We start from the raw sequence: 6543 nt of genomic DNA on the forward strand, positions 1-6543 counted from the left end.
GTAACAAGCATTTCCAGAATGTCTGCCCCCTGAAAGCATAAGATACTGCAAGCGTGCTTGTGGAAACGTATGCCGGCTCGTGTTTCGGGGATCTTGCCTGGATCAAGGCTGTGGGCAGAGCGGTCACTACCGTCTGTATATCTGTACACGTGCAGATCTACTTCTCACCACAAAAGATGGCTCAGTTCAGAGCGATCAGCCAGAAGCTGACATTCCTGCTACGTGGCTCGAGCCTTGAAGGAAACTCAGTGCAGGACTGGACCACAAGGCAGCTGGGCTTTACACAGGTGACACAGGGATTTCTGTTCACATGGAGACGCTTGGACTTCATACCATGTGGCCACAGAAGGAAAGGACGGATGGCAGTGGGTGGGAGCCACTGGGAGGCTGATTGCAAGTATGGCGCCTCTTTTCTCTACGTGATAGAGACGTACTTGTCTGTCTTAGTGATAAAGGACTTAGTAGGAGAAAATTAGGCCAGGGACATTTTCCAGTTGGACCCAGCATCCAGTATACGAATGCAGATATTATTCTCCCTTGGAAAGTTCAGGGACAGCCCCACACTCCAATTCTGATGAGACCAGTGGGAAAGACTGACCCTTGCATGGCCCCAGGGCCCCCTGCCTGCCACCCCCTTGCCTAAGAGCAGACATTCATTCCAGGCACGTCCGCTGGAACTCGACAAACTGTCTCCTCCTGCCACAGACACTCAGCCAGAGAGCCCTTCCTGGTCACTCTGTGAAAGGTTAATTGCTGGTCCCCTGGCAATAATTACACCCACGGTCGGAACACGAAGCAAAGCAACAAATTTCAACATCGCAGGGTGGAGAGGGCAGGAGAGTCACAAAGCCTTCCAAACGGAAGGCCGCGGTCCTCACGGCTTTACTCAGTGGCTGCCTCCGTCTGCAGCAAGCACTCAAGGCTTAGGGGGGAGAGAAGACATGACAGACCACCAAAGACCTCAATGGCCAGTTTCTGCTTACCTTGAGGTCACGGTTCCCAGGAGATCTGCGTAGCTCATGTTTGACTCTGGGAACTCCTCAGTTCCGGGCCTGCCTTCCTCTCCCTGGAGATGACTCTCACCTTCTAGTACACTTTTGGGTGTCTCAGAGATGGTGGCCAAGGCTAGCCCCAGCATCTCCCCTTGTCTGCCAGCTGCTGAAGAAAAAGCCTTCACTAATTTTATTAGTAATAGTAGTAGCTGTTGTTCTTGTTGTTCATATCTGCTTAGGTTTGCTTCGAAGTAATCTGGAGGGGGCTTTATCTTGGTGGAGTTACAGATAATCGCAAGACTGGCCATGAGTTAATCAGTCATGAGTGGTGGGTACCTGGAATTGCATAAAACTATTCTCTCTGTGTTTGTATTTGTTNGTACCTGGGGTTCATGATGCTATCCTTCCTACTTTTGTGTACACTTGGACAAGATCAGAATAAAAAGGCAAAAGGAAATTTAAAAGAAAGAAAAAGTGACCTTGCCTGGCTTCCTCGCTTACCTATGTTAACCTTGGACACACCACTTCTTTCCATTCTAATTTCCTCATTACTCAGATGTAAGGAATAGTATTATTTGTGTCATAAAATTTTACGATGGCCAACTGAATTAGCATATGTGAAGTGTTTAGGTAACTGAGACACTGCAAACCCTCAAAAAAATGAAAGCCATAATTATTAAATATTGATTCAAGTAGGTACAGACTCATCTGACAGACTTGGGGTCGGGAAGGCAGGCAAGCGAATTCATATTTACAAGGGGGCAAAAAAGGCTCCTCTGTGTGAGGGGCAAGGCTGATACATTCACTGCACAGTCTGTATGTTAAGAGGGTAGCAATGGCCGGTCAAGGGAGGGGACACCCCGGTCACGGCTTTACACGCTGCCTGACCCAGGCTCCTTCTACCTCTAATGCCAGTGTCTCCCAAGAAGGAGAGAACAGTGGTTAACACCGAAGACCATTGCCACTAGTAGTCCAAGTCCCTCTGCTGGGTGGCAAATATGAAACAATTCAAGGACTAGGGTCAAGGGATCTCTGCTGTAGAGTGCCACCTAAGAGAGGACGAGAAAAGAAGGCGTTTTCCTCAAGTCTCCAGTTGTCAATACCCCTGGAAATAAGGGAAAGAAACCCTATACAAATTTGCTTGGGCAAAAGTGGGAACGATTAGCTTGTGTTGCTGGGAAGGTTGAAGCTACTTTCCCCCAGTGGATCCAGGGGTTCAGCTAACGACATGAGGATGCCAGTTCCTTGTCTTTCAGCTGTGCTTCTCCCTGGAGGTCAGCTCATCTCATCTTCGGCAGCCGTGTGTCTTCCTGGTGGTGAAGGAAGGGAAAGCATGTCTATAAACAGCTCCAATTCAACATCCTCTCAACTCCCAACCACAGAATGGAAGGAGGTCATCTACTTCTTGGTATTTGCATAAAATCCCAAGGAATGGCTCTGATTGGTCTTGTTGGGGCATGTGTCCATTTCTTGAGCCAATCACTGCAGTCAGTGGGTGGGTCATGGTGATTAGTCAGCCTGGGTTCTGGGACTGCTACTGTGCTTAGCCACCGTTATTAGCCTCACAGGGATAGGGCAGGACCACGGGACAGAGTACAAACAAGAGAGAAGTGAGTGAATGGATTAAAAGGCAGTAGTAGATCCGGCCGTCATGACACACCCCGAGCTACTCTACAGCGTTAGGCATGCATAAGGGACATAGCTAGATGAGCCCCACGTGGAATAATGTGATATCATGACAACCATGGGTGCTCACTCCAGCAGCGAGGAGCACCAGGGACAGAGGAGCTCAGGGGACATTGAAGCATAGAGAGCATCTGTGGACCGTAGTTTGGAGGGATTCAGAGCAGGACCCAGAACAGAGGGACCTCTGAGCTGCGTGGATCAGTCTGATCATATGCAGAAACACCTCCACTTCTTGTAGATGTTTAAAGTCCAGAAAAAGACCTTCGTGGGTACGGCAGGCACCATTGCTGGACTTCTAGATCACTTAACCATTTACCCAAGGCAGCTTAGCGCGAACACCCTGACTCTCTACCTGAAAGCTTTTTTACTGCGAACGCCAAAGTACTCCGCCTGTGCAGGAAGCAGGCCAGAATGTGTGGGCAAGACAGAACAGCCTGTGGATCGATGCTTCTGGAAACGGCCATCAACCAATGGAGGTAGGGAGTAGTGGATAATGTCCCCATGTCCTCGCTCCTCACGTGGGACAACTCTGAGTTGTGTGTCCTACGCTGTCTCCCAGAGCCCCCAGTGGGACTGTTCCCCAGTTGCCCACAAGGGTAGCTGACATGGTTACACACCTGCCCTTGACGTTCTTCCTTGTCTTACCATCCCACCTTCCTACTGGTGTTCCCTAGGATTTCCTCCCAGATAAACTTTTACATTTGAATCCTTGCCTCAGGGTCTGCTTCTGAGAGTATCCAAGCTATGAGGGTTGGCTAAGAGAGATTTGGGGTACACATCTCAGCATTTCTGAAGGAGCATTTCAAAGCTAAGCAATGGGGTTAAGAACAATGGGATTAAGAAGGATAGGAGGAGGAAAACAGGGAGAGATGAAAGACAGGAGGGAAGAGAAGGAAGGAAGGGAGGAAGGAAGGCAGGAAGGAAGGAAGGAAGGGAGGGAGGGAGGAAGGAAAGAAGGAATGGAGGGAGGGAGGAAAAGGGAGGGAGAGAAAAGAAAATTAGACAAATGAATAATGGGCCCACTGATTGCCTGGTAGTAAAAATCACACCATATATGTATATTAAATAAGTGAATGAATTAATAAATAAATGAATGGCTCAGTTAAAAGTTCCTCCATTTTAGTTTTGTAAGGATTAGACCCCTGTTCTTCTCTGAACATTTTAATCCCAACAAACAATTCAGAAGAGGCGATAAAGTGATACCAATTCCTTCACATAAAAGCACTTCTTGGAGTTCCATTTTTCTCCTCTACAAATTTGGTGATCAAATGGCGATCAGTAAAAGTGATAATGCCACCACCTTCCTCAAGACCTGAGAGAAAGAACTCTTCCAATGGGGATTTTTATTGGTGACGTTGAGGGGAACAGAGCTATCGCTACGATGACATGAACAGTGTGGCTGCCATTTTCCAATGGACTGTAACAATGAGACTCTCTCTGCCTGCCCAGTGCCTACCACACTGTAGAGGCTCGATTAATAATGGACAAATAAATGGATGCCATCAACAGGTGGTTCTTATCTCATTCATGTCTTTTATTGCCCAATAATTTAAGCCCCACTCAAGGGATCACCAACTCCCTGTCCTATTAGAAATGTTGATACCCACCCACTTTTTCCTAAAATTCCTCCTTTTGAGTTTGAAATGTGGCTTGGCTTTGGAATTCATCAGGATAAATGCCGGCTTTCACACAAATCTATGATTTTGCATTCCACGTGCATACACTATTCTTTGATACATACTGGGGAGATGTGATTGAAGAATGGTGATTGCTGAGGGTCATGGAGAAAAATATAATGTTGCAGGCTTTTGGTGGAAGTTTCTGGGCATAGTAATGGGTAAGCCTCATTCCTAGGCAGTGAACGCAGGCAAGTGGATGGCGTAAATGTTTATTTTAAGGGGGGTGTCATTTATTTTTCAGGCAGAAAGTTTATACAGCTTGAGAGAATTATTTGAAAGGAAATGAAACCCACGGCATATGATGCTTACGGGGCCTCATCCACCTCCCTTCTCTCTGCCCAGCTATGAAAATGAGAAGGTTGACCGGCCCCCCCCCCTTCCTCTCCCGGCCCCTCACACACCCAGGCCTCACCATCACCAGCTTGACAACAGACATTTGCACAAGGGCAGCTGTTGTTGGAAAAGGCTCCATGTCGCGGCCTCAATGGTCCCCACTGAAGGATAAACTTAAGCAAGTTTTGTGGATGGAATGAAGCTGGCCTTTGAAGGAAGAAATCTGGAGATGTGAATATACGCCATAGGCTTCTAAGACAGAAAATGTAGCCTGCACTGTGTCACTCATCTGTGAGGTGACTTTGAGCCTCAGTTTCCCCGCTTATAAATAAGTTGGTGGACCGAATGCTCCCCAAGGTCCCCCTTCGAACTCTAATATGCTATGTTAGAAAACATCATACTGCATAAGTGTACTCACAGCTCTGTCTGGCAAAAAGCCCTCCAGTTGTCTTGTATTCTTCCCTGGGTCCCTTTTCCCTCTTTAATTCTTTTTCCCAGCTATCATTCCTTTATCCAGTCACTGAAAAAAAATAATGTCGAATGCCATTTTACAGACCAGGCAATGCAGTGAGCCCCGGAATACAGCGGTCCGCAAGACACAGAACTGTCTCGTGTGGAGTTTCCATTCTCGTGGGGAAGGCACACAGTATCTAAGGAAGCGAGTAAATCATGCAGCAATACCAGGTCACCGGTCATGCTAATCTAGAGGCAATGGAACACCGTGACGCCTGCCTCTGAATCCTCACTGACAAACTCTAGGCAAGTTATTTAACTTCTCTGGGCCTCAGTTTCCTCATCTGTACAATAGGGACGGTAACATGATCTGCCTTGTAGTGTTATTGAGGTGATTAAATCAGTGAACAGAAAGCTCTTAGAACCGTGCCCATACAAGTTTTAGCTGCTATTAGCATCCTCCTCCTCGCCGCCATCACCATGGTTCTGGATCTGCCATGACTTTCACCAGTTTTCTCGGCTTCCTCTCTCCTTTCCCTCCCCAGGCCTTTGGAGTCAGGCAGGCCCAGGTTCAAATCCCACCCATCACCTACTAAGCTGTGTGACCTTAAATAAGTCACTTCACCTCTCTGATCTTCAGTTTCCTCATGTGTAAACAGGGAATAACAATGATGACGATGATGGTAATGATGATGATGGTGATGATGATGATAATTCCTTCTCCAAAAGGGGTATTGCAAAGATTTATAGAAAGTTCTGGTCCTAAGGAAGTCCTAATAAATATTTTCTTTCTTCTCTCTCACATAGTCCTCGTCACAAAGTTTCTTTTCATTTCGATGCTGCATTGAAACATTTTTTACCTGAAACTAATATAAAAAGTAAATTAATTAAATTCAAAACACATCTTTTGATGATCTCTTTAATAAAATTGATTTTCTCCCTGTGGGTTCGATGCATTAAAAGACATTATTCAGAAATGGGATCTGGGCTTCCCCAGACTGCCAAAGGGGTCCACAGCACTCACTAGAAGAGTCTCAGGCTTGGCCAGTCCAGAACTTTCTAATGGCGGCGTATAACTTGTTACATCTGCTTGAAATGTCTCCAGACTTAAAAATCATTTCATTCAAGTTGGCAAGGAAACACCTGAAACTAATATAATATTGAATGTCAACTGTAATTGAAAAATAAAAATTTGAAAATAAATAAAATGCTGAAATGGTTAAAAAAAATAATAAAAGATAAATGTCTTTTGAACATGTCCATTTCTCTGGCTGCCTCTGTCTCTGTCTGCTTCTCCCAGATCGCTGATCATTATTATCATTTCTTTGGGCTTGCCCATACACGCTCCAAAACATATACCTCATTGCTCTGTGGCTTCCTTTTTTTTTTTTTTTTTAAAG

Source organism: Hipposideros armiger, unplaced genomic scaffold (assembly GCF_001890085.2).
Source record: "Hipposideros armiger isolate ML-2016 unplaced genomic scaffold, ASM189008v1 scaffold_62, whole genome shotgun sequence".
Classification (NCBI taxonomy): Eukaryota; Metazoa; Chordata; class Mammalia; order Chiroptera; family Hipposideridae; genus Hipposideros; species Hipposideros armiger.